Source organism: Myotis daubentonii, chromosome 3, assembly GCF_963259705.1.
Source record: "Myotis daubentonii chromosome 3, mMyoDau2.1, whole genome shotgun sequence".
Taxonomy (NCBI): Eukaryota; Metazoa; Chordata; class Mammalia; order Chiroptera; family Vespertilionidae; genus Myotis; species Myotis daubentonii.
Genome location: NC_081842.1, coordinates 182,759,951 through 182,778,385, shown reverse-complemented (window position 1 = coordinate 182,778,385; position 18,435 = coordinate 182,759,951). Strand labels below are relative to the sequence as shown.

Here is an 18,435-nt window from a genome sequence, read left to right as displayed (position 1 = left end):
CCCAGGCGGGCCCTGCCAGGTCACCTGGGGCACTAGGCTCAGATCCGGGCATCAAAGTCTAAAAGGAGTTTGGGTACCTGCTTTCTGAGAAGAGCCCAGGGCTGACGGCCCAGGGATGTGAGAAGGTTCACCAGCCTCCAGTGCCCAGGCCTCACCAGCATCAATGGGAAAGGCTACAAGGGGTCAGATTTCGCTCCCTATAAGAACTTCTCTTTTCAGTCACAGTTTATATACAATACTAGGGGCCTGGTGCACGAAATTCGTGCACTGGGTGTGTGTGTGGGGGGGGGGGGAGTGTCCCTCAGCCCAGCCTGCCCCCTCTCACATACTGGGAGCCCTCAGGCGTTGACCCCCATCACCCTCCAATCGTAGGATCGGCCCCTTGCCCAGGCCTGATACCTCTGGCCTAGGCGTCGGGCCCAGGCAGAGGGGACCTGCAGTGGCAGCGGGGGGCGCCGCGATTGCACGGGCTCCGCCCCTGCCCTTGCAGGATGCCTCTGGCTGAGGCGTCCGGCCCGGGCAGCGGGGACCCGCAGTGGCAGTGGCCCTGCGATCGTGGGCTTCGCTTTAGGCCCAGGCAAGGGGCCCCTAGCTCCTGGGACTGCCAGCTTCGACCCTGCCCAGCTCCCATCGCTGGCTCCACCCCTACTTCCTGCTATCACTGGCCAGGGCGGAAAAGGCACCTGATTCTCTGATCATGGCTTGGGGGCAGGGCAAAGGCAGCCCCAGGGCCGCCTTTGCCCTGCCCCCCAGCTCTTAGCTCCCCCCTGGGTTTCCGATCACTGTCAGTGGCAGGGGGCTTCTTCCTGCTTTCCCTTTCGCCTCCCTGCATTGTGCCTACATATGCAAATTAACCGCCATCTTGTTGACAGTTAACTGCCAATCTTAGTTGGCAGTTAATTTGCATATAGCCCTGATTAGCCAATGAAAAGGGTATCGTCGTACGCCAATTACCATTTTTCTCTTTTATTAGTGTTGATTATATTAGTTTCAGGTGCACAACATAGTGATTAGACATTTATATAACTTAGAAAGTGATCTCCCATAAGTCTAGTACCCACCTGACATCATACAGTGTTATTACAATAATATTGACTATATATTTCCCTGTGCTGTACTTCACATCCCCATGACTATTTGGTAACTGCCAATCTGTACTTCTGAATCCCTTCACCTTTTCCACCTAGCCCTCCAAACCCCCTCCCATCAGACAACCATTAATTGGTTCCATGTGAGAACTGTATTGAAAATAGAGAGCACCCTACCACTAGGGGTATTCAGGGACAGACTGCAGCCCTTCCATCAGGAATATTCTAGGGAGATGGGCAGGAGAATTTCATGTATGCTATGGAAAGTGAAACATATTTATTGAGCACCCATATAAATTGGAATGCATTTTAAATATGCATTATTTTATTGAATCGTCCCAGATTTTCACGGATGAGGAAACTGAGCCTTGGGAACATGAAATGGTTTGCTCAGCTCTCAAAGCCCACCAAAGCAGAGCAGGAACTCAAACCCAGACCTGCCCAGCTGCAAAGCTCCTTCCCCTCACTCCCGACTATAACTTCTTAAACATTTCATTTGTTACTAAGAAGAGACTCTGAATCCTCATTCAGATTTACTCCGACTGTAATATGAGGAAATTCTCAACCTCCCCATCAGTGAGCTGTGGCCTGGAGAAAACAGCAGACCCTGGCCAAGCTGGCGGAGGCCCATCTGCAGGGGAGTGGGCCAAGGCCAATGGAGTAAAGCCCGTCTCCAGGCAGCTCTGACACCACCCTGCCCAGCCATTTAGTCCAGGTGCTCAAATGGAACAGAAGCCCAGAGCATATCCTAAGCTTTCCCAGGGCTACTGTGGGTGTTTGAGAATAGACCTAGGAAGCAGTGTGGGGCAGTAGTCAGAGCACCAGAGGAGGAATCAGGAGAGGGTCTGGCCCTCATCTCCTTGGGCAAGCCACTCCACCTTCCAACCTTTGTACAAAACAGAACCATTCTACCCACCCGGCCCAACTCAGAGCTGCATGGGGTTCTGCCTGCAATGCTCTCTCACCATCCTGTCTTATGAACTCCTACACATCCTTCGAGGCCTAGCCCCATGTCACCTATTCTGTGAAGCCTCTGATGACCTCATCTCCCTGGGCCCAGATGTGTTACTCTGTGCTTCTCTAGTATTCAGAACACCCCTACCCTTGGACTATTTATTTTACTATGGGCCTTGGAGCAGGTGCCACGGGCTGCACAGATTAGTGAGCTGGACTGACTACAAGGCCTCTGCGCCAACCTAAAACCAATGCGGCCTTTAAGGTCTCGCATTTGCAGATCTCTGTGAAGTCCACCTGCTGCTTCGAGAGCAAGTTTTCCACCTGCTCCTCTGACCTACTTCCCCTCCACACGCCTCTGTTTTCTCTTTCTCCTTCCTGTGCCACACAGCATCCAGCTCAGAGCTAGCCACCTAATTGGACCATGCCTGCCCAAATCTATCTGTCCACAGCAGCAAAGTACCCTGGAGCTACTGCAGCCTCACCCTACTCTCTGCTGGGACTGGCTGCCTGGTCCTCTCCCACTTGTTACCCCACCCAGTAGGGAGGCAGTGCAGGCCTTCCCCAGGCCCAGCCTGGCCAGGCTGTCCCCACGTCTCTGCCCAGCCAGGTCACTCTAATGTCAGTGGCATTATTCCCTGAGCTGGCAAGCACGCCATGTTCCCCACAATCCCGTGCCTATAAAGGCCAGAGCGGCGCCAGCGGTCATGGAAGCCTCATTCCAGTCTGTGTCCCCACAAGGCCCCATCCATTTCCCTGAGCCCACATTCAATTTTCGACCGTAAGTCTTCTGTCTTTAACTTCCTGTCCATACTGTCCCCACAGAATTTTTTTATTAGTGGAACATTCAAGTGGTTTAGAGAGATAGCAGTGATAAAATGACTCTAAAAGGGCCTGGATTAACATTGGGGCCACTTGCCCAGGAAAAACCCAGTCCTAGATACAGAGGAAAAACAAAGTAAATCCATGCCTCCAGTTAGACCATATTGAGCAAATGAGCCAGCATGGAAAGGCAGTACAGTGCAGGGGAGACCTGGCTTCAAGCCCTGATTCTAGCCTTATCAGCCACGTGGTCTTGGGCAAGTAACCACCTCCAGGGAGCCTTCCATGATTCCACCCCCACTGGCCCCTATCTACTCCTGAGCTTCCCATACATCCCTTTTTTTTTCTTTTTAATACGTTTTATTGATTTTTAGAGAGAGAGGAAGAAAGAGGGATAGAGAGATAGAAACACCGATGAGAGAGGAATATCATCTGTGGGTTGCCTCCTACACACCTCCTACTGGGGATCAAGCCTGCAACCCAGGCATGTGCCATGCCTGGGAATTGAACCAGAAACCTCTTGGTTCCTAGGTTGATACTCAATCTCTGAGCCACAACAGCCAGGCATGCATTGCTTACTATACTGTGATTTCTTCCCAGTCAGAGACACCCAGCTCAGGGGACAGGGAAGCACCAGTGAGCATTTGTTGGATGAACAGATGGTTAGATGGATAGAAAAACGAAAGAACAAAATTCTACTTTCTGTGCCTATTTTTATCTTTAGAACAAGGATTAAGCCTGTGTACACTACCTATACCCCTTATGCCAAGCATAATGCCAGGTTACGTGAGGTAGATGCTAATGGCCAAATAAATGAAGGCAAGAATGAACAGAAGCCGGTGTCGCCCAACTCCTAGGGCTGTGGCGAGGAGCAGCTGAGATGGGGATGAATACATTGTAAACACCTGTAGGAGGGTGGTTAGGGTCGGGGCTACCCAAGTGTGGGCCATAGTCCAGCAGCATCCGCATAACCTGGGTACTTGTCAGAAATGCAAATCCCCTGGTCCCACCCCAGATCTATGGAAGCAGATTCCCTGGGCGTGGGGCTCAGAGATCTGGATTTTAACAAGCCTGTCGAGTGGCTTTTCTGCACAGGAAATTTGCCGTCACAGGTCTACGTTCCTTATATTTTCTCTGTGCCTCTAGTTCCACCTTTCCAAAATTGTAACAACACATGTACATGTGCTCAGGAGAGAGGCAGGCATGCTGCTGTCCCTGAGAGCCCTCCCCAGGAGACACAGAGGGACACAGACACAGCAGACACAGCTCAGTCTTGGGATAAAGGCATGTTATACCCAGGGGGATCTAAGGACCTGCTCAATGGTATGTCTGGGGTCATGTGAGTGAAACCTCATGGCTGACCCAGAGGCCCTTGGAACTGAGCTGGAGCTGTCCCCATAAGGGACCTACAGGAACCCAGAAGCTTCATTTTACATAAGGGGAAACTGAGGCCAGAGAGGGGCAAGCCTGGCCTGAGGTCACCCAGTCAGTGCAGGTGAGCCAAGCCTGGGATACAGGCTTCCAGGGAGATTTTGAGCAGATTTCAAGCAGGAGTGCCCACTGCAGCACCCCTCACTCATCTCAGCCCAAGAGCAGTGGGGACAGGCTGACTGCACACAATAGGGGCCAACTCAATACCTCCAACTCGCTCCTGGCCAAAGCCCCACATGGGCTGATGTGCAAGGTGAGGAACCACGGCATCTCGCACCTGGCAATGGTTGGTTCTCTTGGGCCCTCTGCTTTCTAGACTAGCTTCCCTCTTTCTAGCAAAGTTTTAGAGCCGTGTAGCTCTCACAGAGGCACACAGCAACAAAGCTGGACTTGAACCCAGGTCTTCTGGCTCCTGAGCCAGGACCCCTTCCACCTCGTTCACCAAACCTCTTCCCACAACCACCCCCGAAAACACCCCCCTCGCCGCTGTACCCCACCCCACTCCACGACACCACCTCTCTCTACCTGGCCCAGAGAGTCCAGCCTGGAGCCAGCAGCCACCAGGACCCTGTCCAAGAATCTCCAGGCAAAAGCAGAAGGGGAAAAAGAGGCACAGTTAATATTTAAAATTTCTTGAACAGACCTTCTTTTATTTTTAGGAAGAAACTGTTGACTTGGTTCACCGTTCAGGAAAAAATAATAATTCTTGGGTTCTGTTTGGGATTCAGCAAATTAACACCGTTTGCTCTGGTTTGGGGTTTGAGGTTTTGGTCAAATCTGGGAAGCAACAATTGGGGAACCTCATTCCACAGACCCCAACGGCATCGGTCTCAGTGGCTCCATTTGAGGAACAGGGAATAAGAAAAGACCGTTCAGGCAGGAGTCCTGGTTCTCCTTAGAGCTCTGAGAGCAGTGCGCCCAGGCCTGGATGGAGACGCCTCCTTCCTTGTCCAGCTCTATCTCCCCCTCAGCCTGGCTGTGCTGGACCAGCGCCCCAGCTGCGGGGGGACCGCCCTGTGCCGCCCCTCCCCCACCCTCTGGCACCTCCTTCAAAGAGTTCCAACCACCACCCCTCAGTGAGCCCAGGTCTTCCCCCATGATCCTTCCACCTGCCCTCTGCCCTGGGGACCCCAGTGGGCAGGTCCCCATGCCAGGCACAGGCATGGCCACAGTAGGTCCTCAGTCAGATATCACCTACCCACTGGGCCTGTCTCAGACACGTTCCTCAAGGAAAATCAGGCAGAAACAAGGCACTGGTCCTTCTCCAACCCTCGGGCTGAGCCTTCCAGTGTCCCATGTTTGCGTCCTGGGGCCAGAAGCACCATCCATCCCAACCTCCTGAGTGCCCTGTAGCACCCTCTACAGCTGAGCCATGCCTGCATCCTCCTCCTCAGCTTCATGGAGGAGCTGGGAGCTTGAATAACCACTTAAAGTTATTAAAATTTCTCTCTCACTCTCGCCTCACACCGGGAGCACAGGCTCTGGACAAACATGCCTTTGAATCCCACTTACTGGTCATGCAACCTTGAAGAGGCCTGCTGGCCTCTCTGAGCCTTGTCTGCAAAATAAGAACATCGATAATACCTAGTTTGCAGGGTCTCAGGGATTAAGTGATATGACATCAATCTCAAGGATTAGGTGATGCACACAGTCACCCAAGCTCTCCTTCCTCCCCTCCCTTCCCCCAGGGTGCAGTCCCTGTTTCTCCCTGTGAGAACAAGGCTAGCCGCTGTCCACAGATCATAATTACAGATGTAGGTGAGGGGTGTAATAAGCTTCACGCTGGGGCGGACGGTGCCATCCAAGGGTGCCGTTCGTTGTTGAGTCATATAAGAGGTAATGATTGCTGAAACTGCTTTTCACCAACGAACCAGACTGGTGGCACCCGAGAGGCAACTTCCATGCAGGGCACATGGTCATCCCCACCTTCCAGGTGAGAAAATGGAGGCACAAAGCAGCCAGGCAACTCGCCAAAGCTGCCAACCACTGGTGACAGAGCTGGGGCTGGAATCTGGGTCTGCTGGCTCCAGGGCCCAGTGGGGAGAAACACCCTGTAAATGACAGCCTTGCCTCACCGACACCTCAGTGTATTCCCGAAAGGTCTGCTCCCGAGCCTGGCCGCTCAACGCTCGACGGCCAGCGGAGGAAAAACAGCTCCGTTTGGAAGGCAATAAAAATGTGTTTTTTCTTGCTAAGCAAATTAGTTTACATCTGGTGATGTACAAATAAATAGAGGGGCCTTGGCCAGGCCCAGACCAGACGTCTCCCAGGGCCTGGGCCCCACTCCGATTGGATCTGGACCCGGGTGCAGCGAGGCTCACCCTCACTCCTCACTTGCTCTCACACTCTCTCTGGGATCGGCATCCCTCCTTGCCTCCTCTCCCCTTCTCCGTCACCACCTCAAGGCCTGCCCTGCTGTGGGGTTCCTCCAGTCCTTCTTCCCCGCAGGGAAGGAGCAAGGTCTCAGGGAGGTGCCTCCCTGCTGTGAGGCCTCAGGGTGTTACTTTTCTCCTCTGAGCTTCAGTCTCCTTAAGTGTAAAATCGGGATAATGGTATCTTCCTGCCAGAGCTGTTGTGAGAATAAAAACACCTAAAGTCCCTGCCTTCGCGCCTGCCACTTAGACAACAGCCCCACCTGTAGGGTCCCCCACTGTTCCATGGCACCACAGGCTCCTTGGGAAGCACACTGTCTGTGGACGCCCCGAGCTCAGAGGAGGCAATGAGCGCCCCCATCATCTGGCTGCGCTCCCCACCACATCAGTCCCCGGAGATACCCTGTGGCTCTTCCCAAGATCCACACTGTGTACCAGCACAGCACACTCCCGAGGGAGCCTGTGGACAAGAGCCTCGCCACTGAGTTGTCTCCAAAACACAGAGAGGATCAATTCCTCGAAGGCTCAGGAGATACTGACCCTGAGTGGGCCGAGGCTGTGCAACCCCCCCAGGATGAAGAAACTGAAGCCCAGAGAGGTTAGATCACTGGCCTGGCAGCACCCAAAGTGCCAGGTCTCTAGACTCCCAGCCCCAATATCGCCTAATTCACACCCATGAGACAGAGCTAGTGCCTGCCACAAGCCGTGATGGGGAGGCGACCGCCGGGATGCACTAATGGCACAGGAACATCAGCTCACGGCCTGTACAAGTACTCACATCCACCAAGAGTGCCTAAGTCCTCTGGCACTTAAAGGCTTCTGAGGTCCAGAGCCACTAATTTAAATGCACATCACTGAGGGGGTGTGGGGGGTGGGGAATACCTGGTACCATCAGCCAGGACACAGGATTAGCTGGGGGCAGAACAAGAGTGAAGCCTCAGAGTCGGGGGAGGTGAGAAGGGGCAATGAGCCCCCTCCGTCTCTGTACCTGTCTCCCCCAGGGTCATTTCCCTAGTCAGAAATCTGACTTACTTGGATCCAACTTTGCAGCCATTTCAGCTGTAAGGAGGGGTGTGCCTGTGGCCCTGGTAACCAATGTGAATCTACAGCCAGGCCCTGCTGCTCCTTCCCTAGTGACCCTTCCTCAGCCTGCGAGGTGACACCCCACCTCTGGGCCTCCCTCTCAGCAGGCCCACATCGGAAGCTGGCCTCTTGGCCCCTGCAGCCCTCGGGTTCTTAGACACAGCATCCAGAAATGGGAGGGCGGGGCCTTGCACCTTATTCTATCTCCCTGGAGACTCCAGGCCACTCTGGGCCTCGGGTGGGAGGGGACAGGGTCCACAAGGAGGAGGGAGGCAGCAGCCGCAAATGCCCCCAGCAGCAGCTGGGTGACTGAGAGAGCTGGGCCCGCAATTAAAATAAACCCCCAAACAGCCTTAAAATAACTACAAGGCATTTCAAGAAGATTGTATTGTTGAATTTACTGTTTGTTTACTGAGACAATCCGAGTTGGGTTTCAGATGAAAGGCGGAGGGAGACCAGATGTGAGGCTGAACATCTGACCTGCAGCATCTGCTGCTCCGCAGGAGCCGTGGCATGCTCGGGGGAAGGGGCTGCCCAGAACTGAAGACCCAGAGACCCAGACCCCCGGCCCGAACACCAGGGGATGAGTGCCCAGCTCTGAGTAACTAGACTGGGTGATGGGCACATGGCACACTCCTTTCCAGCGTCTCGAGGTCAGGGCCCAGAAAGCCTGCATTCTGCCTCCATTTGACTACTTCCCCCATTTATGCAGAATTCCAGAGGGCTAATTCAGAGGCAAGGTGTCCAGAAAGAAGTCTGGGCTTCAGAATCACAGAGATGACAGTTCAATGCCAGCTGTGCAACCCTAGACAAGTCACTGTGCTGCTCTGAGACAATTTTCTCAGCTGTAAAACCAGGACGGCACAGGCCTGCCTCTTGCACTCTGGGAGGAGAGAATGGCGTCTGGAAGGCCCCTAGCACAGTGCTGGCCACGGGGGCTCTGTGAGGGCAATGCCAGCCTCATTTCTCTGCTTCTCCCCACAACTTGTCAGTCTCTTCTTTTTAATTGATTTTAGAAAGAGAGGGAGGGAGGGAGGGAGGGAGGGAGGGAGGGAGGGAGGGAGGGAGGAAGGGAGGGAGGGAGGGGCATCGATTTATTGTTCCACTTATTTATGCATTCACTGGGTGCTCCTTGTATGTGCCCTGACCAGAGATCAACCCACAACCTTGGTGTATCAGAACACTCCAACCAACTGAGCTACCCGGCCAGGGCTTGTCAGTCTTTTCTTTTAAATAATGATGCCCAAGCTGCCTGCCTGAGGCAGCTGGGCTGGGGAGGGCCATTGCCAAGCTCTGTGAACTCCTCAAGGTCAGGTACCAGGCCAGAATCTCTGAGCCCCCAGTGCCCAGCCTAGAGCTGGACACAGAACAGTTCCCAGACATCTGTTGAATGAAGCCAGGAAGTCTCCACAGACTCTAGGAAGGGTCTAATGGTACAGACTGTCCATGAGGTCTCAGCTACTAAGAGCATTAAAATGTTGTCATAAAAAATACAGCATTTGTTCTTAATGTCCTCATAAGGGAAGGCAAAGAGAGAATTTCCACCACGTTGATTTCATAGATAGGAATACTATGAGACTCAAACAGATTAAGGAAACTTACTTCCCTTTCTACAAATCTGTTCTTTGGCAGGAGGTGGATGCTATCCATGTTATGAACATGGGGCCTGCCACCCACGGCACCAGTACCTGATTGGGGCACTGCGGGGAGAGGGGACAGCCATAGCCCTCTGCTACTGACAGAGCTGTGTCATCTTGGGCAAGATACTCAACCTCTCTGAGCCTCCATTTCCTTCTCTTACAAAACAGATAAAATTTCCTTACCCCATCTAATGGATATTAGATGAAATAATGGAAGAGAGTGTATCTGTAAACTACAAACAACATGGAAATGTGAGGGCTTATCACCCTGTTATGATCAAAGGTTTTAAAATTCACATGGTCAGAAAACAGATCAATCCTATTTGGGGAGGGGTTAGGTGTAGCCGTGTGTGTGCGTGTGTGTGTGTGTGTGTGTGCGCGCGCGTGTGTTTGCGATGCTCCTGGTACACGCTGAGTAAATGAACAAAAGACATTCCAAAACCAAAGCTGCTCAGGCCATTTGAATGTATGCTAAGACTAATTCTTCCTAATAAGCAAGCAATATGAGTAGAATATGCCACTGCTATCAACGAGCAGGGTGAGACACATATGAAGACTCGAAATTGACCACAGGCGACAGCTATACCCCTTGTCATCCTCAAGGAGAACATCTCTGAAAGGTGATGGCACATATATCTGCCACCATCTGACACATCCACTCTGCAGCAGACATTGGCCAGATAATCTCAACCCTGGACACAGCTGGGTAAACGTTTCTTGGGCCCGGGCCCAACTACACTGATACCATCTGCCGTGTCAGAGGGAGGCCCTTCTTTCCCAGCCCAGGGCCCATGCAAGCCTCCGAGTCTCCAAAATCAAGTCCAACAGAAAAACAAAAGCACTCTCCCAGCCCCCTGGGATCCACACTTGCCCCAGGAGCGCAGGGCTCTCCCGAGTGTGTGGGTGCGTAAAGATGAGTGCCCAGCTCTGAGTATCTGGACTGGGTGATGGGCACCTGGGACGCTCTTCACGAGAATGAGAAATGCAGTCCACCGTGGGCAAAGACCATCAAGGCAGGGTTCCAGGGCCTCACAGCCTCTCGTCGGGACTGTGGCTGCACGGCTCCAGAGACGATGCCAAGTGGGGTGGTATATACTGGTCAAAGGCAGAAGAGGGGCCTGGACCCCGCAGGAAGACTTAGGAAAACCCATGTAAAACTGTGAGTAAGATGAGAGAAGTGGACGCTGCTGGCCTGGGCAAGTATGTCCAGTCAAAGGCAGCCCAGAAAGAGACCATTTACATTCCCGCTGCGCTGACAAAGCGAAGGATTGGACTTCCTGAAACCTCCACAGGATGGTGACCGCTGTTCCAGGACTACCAGGGAGGGCAGGTGAAAGGGCCTGACCCACCCGTGACCTGTCCCACTACACATGTGGGTGCCTGGGACCCAGCGAGGACCCAGGCATGGCCCCTGCCATCAGGTAGCTTACGCTGAACATCTCACCTGCTCCCTAATGGCTCAGAGGCTAAATAATGTGCTACGGGCCACACGGCTGGTAGGTGGTGGGGCAGGGACTCACCCATTTTCTGATCTCCCTTCATCTCCTTCTGTAGAGCCACAAGCACACAGTCAGCCATTTGTTCCCTGGGTCAGCGATCTTCCCTGACCCTCCCCCTCACACACACACACACACACACACACACACACACACACACACTCACTCCTGTGCTGAGTTTATTCAGTGATGGCGAACCTATGACACGCATGTCAGAGGTGACACGTGAGCTCATTTTTTTGGTTGATTTTTCTTTGTTAAATGGCATTTAAATATATAACATAAATATCAAAAATATAAATCTTTGTTTTACTATGGTTGCAAATATCAAAAAATTTCTGTATGTGACACGGCACCAGGGTTAAGTTAGGGTTTTTCAAAATGCTGGCGCACCAAGCTCAAAAGGTTCGCCATCACTGTACTACACTAACTTAAACCACTTTGTCAGCTACTTTGCAAGTGTTCTTAATCTTTCAACTAATTCATCGGTTCTTGGAGAATAAAGGAAATCTGAAATTGCTGTGCTGCATGCAATAAACTCTTGGCATCTGGCCGGCCAGGGACATTCCAGGCAGATTCGGCACCAGCCCTGCACAGATGCTTCCTGTTGTAAAGGTGAGGAGCCTCTCTCCCTCTCTGAAGCCCCTTCAACAACCCCGAGCCCGGGACCCACTCTGCAACCATTCATCCTCTCCTTCAGCTGTTTAGCAGTCACTGACAGAGCTGACACCTGGCGGCAGGCCCTGGGCGAGGCCGGAGGATGAGAGGTCAGGCAGGCACAGTCCCTGTGTCCCTGAGCGAGGAGCTCACAGGCTGCTGGAGCCGGGGCCATTTACCTCTTTCCATGTAATATGACTGAAATGAACTGAATGTAATCAGTACATGGCCTTCCTCTGTGGCTTACCTTTCAACATGGGTCTCCATAAAGGAGTCAGGCGCAGAAGCAGATGCCAAGGACCCTGGCTGGGGCCCTAAGTGCTGGTGCAAAAGACTGGTAACTTTTCACAAGGGTGGATTTGGCATCTCTCGTTAGAATACATCCATGCTCCTGTCTGAACCGACTCTTCAAGAGCAATCATTTAAGACCAGAGAGGGCAATCAAGAAGAAAAAGAATTAGGAGAGGTCCTTTCACCATTAGTCAATCTATGAGGTTCTGTCTTTTACCAAAAAAAAGTGGGGGGTGAGGGCCACAATAACGCATTAAATCATATGATCTGAGTGTAGAAAGAGACCTCAAGATTTCCGTAGACAATCCTGCCATTTTACAGATGGGAGACTGAGGCCCAGAAAAGAGGACAGGCCCCAGGCCTCACAGAGAGGTAGGAACAAGACCTAGACAGGAAGCCAGATGTGGTATCCAGCAGAAAGGCTGGCTTTATTAGTCCAGATTGCCCTTGCCTCCCAGAGAGCCATCCTGGAGGCTAAAGGAGAATGTCAACGGACCCAAAGATATCAATAACTGGTGAGCTTCCCAGCCAATGAAGAGGAGTTGTTGCAGGGAGGGTCCTTGGAAATGCTGACCACCGTCAGACCTAGGGCAGGTCGACTTTTGTCTCTTCCTCTCCTCCCAAAGCCCCTAAGTACCTTGCCTTTCTTTTCTTTGAACTTTCATTCAATAAGGATTTGTGTGGGCCTACTACGTGCCAGACATAATGGTGAGTTCAACAGATGTACCTGCCTTGATCTTAGCACCTAGTGAGGGTGCTAAATAAATGCATCATAAACTCTGTTAGCAGCATGAGGGGTGTGTACAGGGAGCTATGAGAACATAGGAGAGAAGTCAGGAAGACTTCCCCGCAGAAGAGGCATCTGAACTGAGAATGAATTATGAGTACATATTAAGTGAGCAGAGGAAGGAAGAGCATTCCAGGTCAAGGGAACCACCTGTGCAAAGGCCCCAAGGAAGGGGTAACTGCTTTGAAAGGGAAGGAAAGACTAGTGTGACTGGAGTATGGAGACTGAAGGGACAGCCATCAAGGTATAAAGTCAATGGGCCCGGTCACACAGGACCCTGCAGGCCAAGGTGTAAAATGTGAGTGCTATTCTGAAAACAGAAACAAATTAGTAAAAGTCCTAAGCCGGGTAAGGGTATGTGACAGGATCAGATTCGTGTTATAAAAGTCACCCTTGCCCTAACCGGTTTGGCTCAGTGGATAGAATGTCGGCCTGCAGACTGAAGGGTCCCAGGTTTGGTTCTGGTCAAGGGCATGTACCTTGGTTGTGGGCACATCCCCAGTAGGAGGTGTGCAGGAGGCAGCTGATCGATGTTTCTCTCTCATCGATGTTTCTTACTCGCTATCCCTCTCCCTTCCTCTCTGTAAAAAATCAATAAAATATCCTATCTAATAAAAGAGAAAAATGGTAATTGGCGTACGACGATACCCTTTTCATTGGCTAATCAGGGCTATATGCAAATTAACTGCCAACTATGATTGGCAGTTAACTGCCAACAAGATGGCGGTTAATTTGCATATGTAGGCACAATGCAGGGAGGCGAAAGGGAAAGCAGGAAGAAGCCCCCTGCCACTGACAGTGATCGGAAACCCAGGGGGGAGCTAAGAGCTGGGGGGCAGGGCAAAGGCGGCCCTGGGGCCGCCTTTGCCCTGCCCCCCAGCCATGATCGGAGAATCAGGCGCCTTTGCCACCCTGGCCAGTGATAGCAGGAAATAGGGGTGGAGCCAGCGATGGGAGCTGGGCACAGTCCCTTGCCTGGGCCTAAAGCGGAGCCCACGATCGCAGGGCCGCTGCAGCTGCGGGTCCCCGCTGCCCAGGCCGGACGCCTAGGCCAGAGGCATTAGGCCTGGGCAGGGGCGGAGCCTGCAACCACGGGGAGCTGGGTGTCCCCAGCCCAGGCCTGACACCTCTGCCGGAGGCCTCAGGCCTGGTCAAGGGGCCGATCCGGTGATTGGTGATCGGAGGGTGATGAGGGTCAACTCCTCTGGCCGAGGCATCAGGCCTGGGTGGGGGGCGGAGCCGGGGATTGGGGGGATATGATGGTCCCCTTGCCCAGGCCTGAAGCCTGGGTCAGAGGCGTCAGGCTTGGGCGGGGGGTGGAGCAAGCGATCAGAGGGAGATGGGGGTCCCCTGCCCAGGCATGATTCCTGGGCCAGAGGCCTCAGGCCTGGGCGGGGGCCAGAGCCAGTGATCAGGGGGAGATGGGGGTCCCCTGTCCAAGCCTGACACCTCTGGTGGAGGCGTCAGGCCTGGGCAAGGGGCCGATCAGGTGGTCAGAGGGTGATGGGGGTCTATGCCTCTGGCCGAGGCATCAGGCCTGGGCAAGGGGCCGATCCTGCGATTGGAGGGTGATGGGGGTCAACGCCTGAGGGCTCCCAGTATGTGAGAGGGGGCAGGCTGGGCTGAGGGACACTCCCCTCCCCACACACACCCAGTGCACGAATTTCGTGCACCAGGCCCCTAGTATTAAAATAAAATTAAAAAAACTAGGGCGGGGGGATAAAATGGACACATATGTAATACCCTTTGTAATACTTTAAGCAATAAATAAAATAATAATAATAATAATAAAAATGGATCAAGAAAATAAATAAATAAATAAATAAAATAAAATAAAATAAAAAAAGTCACCCTAACTAGAGGATGGGAGACAGCCTAGAGCAGCCGTGGGCAAACTACGGCCCACAGGCCGGATCTGGCCCGTTTGAAATGAATAAAACTAAAAAAAAAAAAGACCGTACCCTTTTATGTAATGATGTTTACTTTGAATTTATATTAGTTCACACAAACACTCCATCCATGCTTTTGTTCCGGCCCTCCGGTCCAGTTTAAGAACCCATTGTGGCCCTCGAGTCAAAAAGTTTGCCCACCCCTGGCCTAGAGGGAAAACAGGGAGATCAGCACAGGCTTGGACTGGGGTGATGACAGTGTAGATGGAGAGAAGTGGACTCACTCAAGCAAGATCCAGGAGTTCGAAGTGACAGGGCTTGCAGAGGGACTGGAAGTAAGGAGTCAGATCTGCCCTCGAGAATAGTTCCGAGAGCATCCTTCCCTGAGCCTGGGACACGGAGGTGAGGCTCAGTCCTGGCACACGGAGTCTGGGATCCCTCTTCCTCACTCTCCCTCCTTCACTGCTAGTCCCGCATGGATGTGACTAAAAACCCAAGCAGGCAGTCTCCAGAGCCTGAGCACCTCGCCAAAGGCCCCCTCTCAGCAAGCCATGGAACACAGTGACCAAAAGCAGGACCATGGTCAGAGTCCTGGGTTCAAGCCCCAGCTTTGCTTCTTATTTCCTGCATGACCTGGGATGAGTTGCTCTACCTCTGTGGGCCCTATCTGTGAAATGGGAATATGATGATACCACCTACCACGAAGAAACTGAGTCCCTGCATGAATCAAATGAGATCAAATGGTACAAAGAGTCAGCACCGTGCCTGCCTGGCAGTGAGCACAAAGGACAGAAGCCAGTGCTCGCCTTAGCAGCCGGTATTTCCAGCACTGCTGGAAGGCCTGGCAGAGGACAGGTATATGGAATGGAGGAACCACCCAGGTGCCCAGTAAATGCATGTCAGGTAATGGGTGTTACGTCCAGAAGTGGGGGCAGGGGAGAGGTATCTCTGTCCCAGAGATACTCAAGCGCGCATGGGGTGGTCATTTGCTGGGGATGCTACATAAGCGATCCGGGCATTGGGAGGGCCTGGGTTAAAAGGATGAGGGCTTTGTACAGTCCTTTCCAGGCCCGAGGTCAGGTGACTCTCCCAACCCGCCAGCCTGCTGGAGCACAGACGATTTTATGGAGCTCCGTTTCCTAAGCAGCCTTATTCTGTCGGGACTCAGCGCTGAATCCTTTCACCAAAGTGGACATTTATGGGGCTCGAGGAGGGACAGAGGAGTAGGCTGGATGAAGTGTCCACATTCCAGCTGGGAGGTTAAGGGCTTTTGTGTTCCTTCTTTCTAAACCCCAAATGTTCCCAGCCAAGCCTGGAGGCATCCATTCTCCTTCCATGGGTGCCCTCCCCTCGCAGGCCTCAGTGGTCCAGTTCTTCCTCCCATCTCCAGAGGGAGCCAGGCTGCCTGGGCCCCAGAGCATCCCAGGGCTCAGCACGGAGCTGGCACACAGTGGGTGTGTTTGTGGGGTATGTAAACCAAGCTCAGCTGGATTTCAGGCTAGCCCAACCCTGCTCCCTCTCACGCCTGGGCTGATGTGGCCTTCCCATGGTTAGGAGCAGCCTGGCCCCCCTGGGGTCATGTATGCCTCACACTACACTGCGAGGCGAAGCAGCTAATCCAGGTCAGATGCACGGGCAGCTGGTGGCTCAGAGATATCCCATTCTCACAGAAGAAGAAACTGAGCTCCGTTTCTGACAGGGCCCCAAATCAAGAACCGTCAGTGGTTCCCAGTGCCCAGAAGGTCATATCTACACTCTTCAGCCTGGTACCCATTCCCATCTTCCCTCCCAATGAATCTCCTTTATGCAGTGCAGCCTGGTGGAGCAGATGGCCTCTCTCAGCTGGGCAGCAGGTGAGCGAGATGCCTGGGGACTGCTTACCCTGCCAGCACACTCCTGGTACCCACCCACCCACAAGCCCCTCTGGGTCAATGTCTGGTGTTGCTCCCAGGCAGGCAAGCAGAGCCCGACCCAGCTTTGCTATTCCCAGGCGTGTGGCTTCAGGGACGTGGCTCTGCCCAGATCAGTGAGCACAGCCTGACATCTGCTCTGTGCCTGGACCTGAGCTGGACACACAGGACGTGGAGAGGCACACCACCAGGCAGGGACTCACAGTTGGGAGAGGGTCGGGGACACACATGAAAACAGACCATAACAGCCCCAGTGATGGGGTCTGTGGGGACTCAGAGGAGACACCTGACCCAGGCCGGGGTCAGGGAAGGCTTCCCGGAGGAGGTGCGAGCATTCGGTGTCTTGGAGAGGGACAGAAGATAGAAGAGGGTGAGAGGGGCATTTACCACAGCAGGAGGACATGAGCAAAGGTGGAAAACGGTGACTTCAGCCAACGCCCAGCTCAGGGGAGCAGTCCTGTCCACAGGGGCTGCTGAGAAGGAAACAGAGGCCACAAAGAAAGGATGAGGCTTCTTCACACGCCCCCTGCCACCTTCATTCCCATCAGAGCCCGCGGACATACCATTCCTTGTGGCCACCCTGCCGCAGAGCACCGCGTCCCCAGAGCGCCGTAGTGTCTGCGCTGCCGGGTGCGATCTGTTATTATCCCCCGTCAGGGCTGCCGGCCTGTGTACATTCCTGGGTAATGAGTCTGACCCTCCTCGGCAATGTTTAATCAGAGCCTAATCGACCCTGGCTTTGATCTGCTTCATTCTCTGCAGAAAACCCAGTACCTGATTTTTACAATCTGATTAGCAGGGCTGGCTCTCCAAAGCCAAAATTACCCTGAGTTATAGAGATCCCTGCTGAGTTCTTTGTGTTTTTCTCCTCTCTTCCAACGAGTTATTTCCTGAAACCACTGTCACTTCCCCACTTGTCCGTGACTGTCTCCCTCCCCCTCATCTTTCATATCCAGTCAGTCGCCAAGACTCAAATAGCAGACCCAGATCCACCCTCCTCTCCCTGATGCCACCACCACAGCCAGTTCTGATCCGAGCCACCTCTGTCTCCAACCATCTGGCCACAGGAACTGCTTCCTTGCTGACCCCTCCAGCCTGACCTGTAACCCCCGACCCCACCACGGACACGCCAACTCTCACCTACAGGTTCTGTCAGAAACATGTCCGGACCGTTCATCCAGCTCACATCTCTCCATCGTCCACATGCCCAGCTCAGACTCACTCACACCGGGCTGCTGGGCCGGTCCCTCTCAACTCAGGTCCTGGGTTCCCCTCCATCATTCCAGCCACCCCACCCACTGTCCCTGCTGTCTCCATCACTCCCTTCGGACAGGGTCTCTCTCTTGCCACTGTTTACTTAAGGACTAGAGCAGTGATGGCGAACCTTTTGAGCTCGGCGTGCCAGCATTTTGAAAAACCCTAATTATCTCTGGTGCCGTGTCACATATAGAAATTTTTTGATATTTGCAACCATAGTAAAACAAAGATTTATATTTTTGATATTTATGTTATATATTTAAATGCCATTTAACAAAGAAAAATCAACCAAAAAAAATGAGTTCGCGTGTCACCTCTGACACGCGTGTCATAGGTTCACCATCACTGGACTAGAGCAATGCTTGACATGAAGCTGGGTTCTAAGTGATGGACAGACAGACGAGCAAATGGAAATCCCCTTGCAGCTCCTTTTGGAAGCAGTGCACTAGTGGGTCAGTTCTCCCCTGGCTCAGCCACACTCCACTCTCCACCAGCTCCTCAGCCTCTGCACAGAGGACACTGCTCTATTCTCACCCACAGTACTTTCTCCACCCCACAACGTGGAAAAGGAGAACAGGTGGGAAATGGAGCAAAACTCCAGCATAGGGAAATGAGCCTTGCAGGGCTTGTGCCAGACCCTGAGCTGGGCACTGAGGCCCAGATGAAGCCGACATCTCCCTCTCACTCTCCTTGGGAAGCTCAGAGCAGGGAGAACATAAACTAGAGCACAAGGTAAGAATGCTGGCACCTGGTAGAGT

The 18,435-nt window shown here is 53.0% G+C and overlaps 1 protein-coding gene across 6 annotated transcripts in view; it reads right to left on the bottom strand.

Moving 5' to 3' along the window:
- Positions 1–18,435, bottom strand: part of GLIS1 (GLIS family zinc finger 1) — a 228,701-nt gene that overhangs the window by 158,467 nt on the left and 51,799 nt on the right. The gene's annotated exons all lie outside the window — the stretch shown is intronic.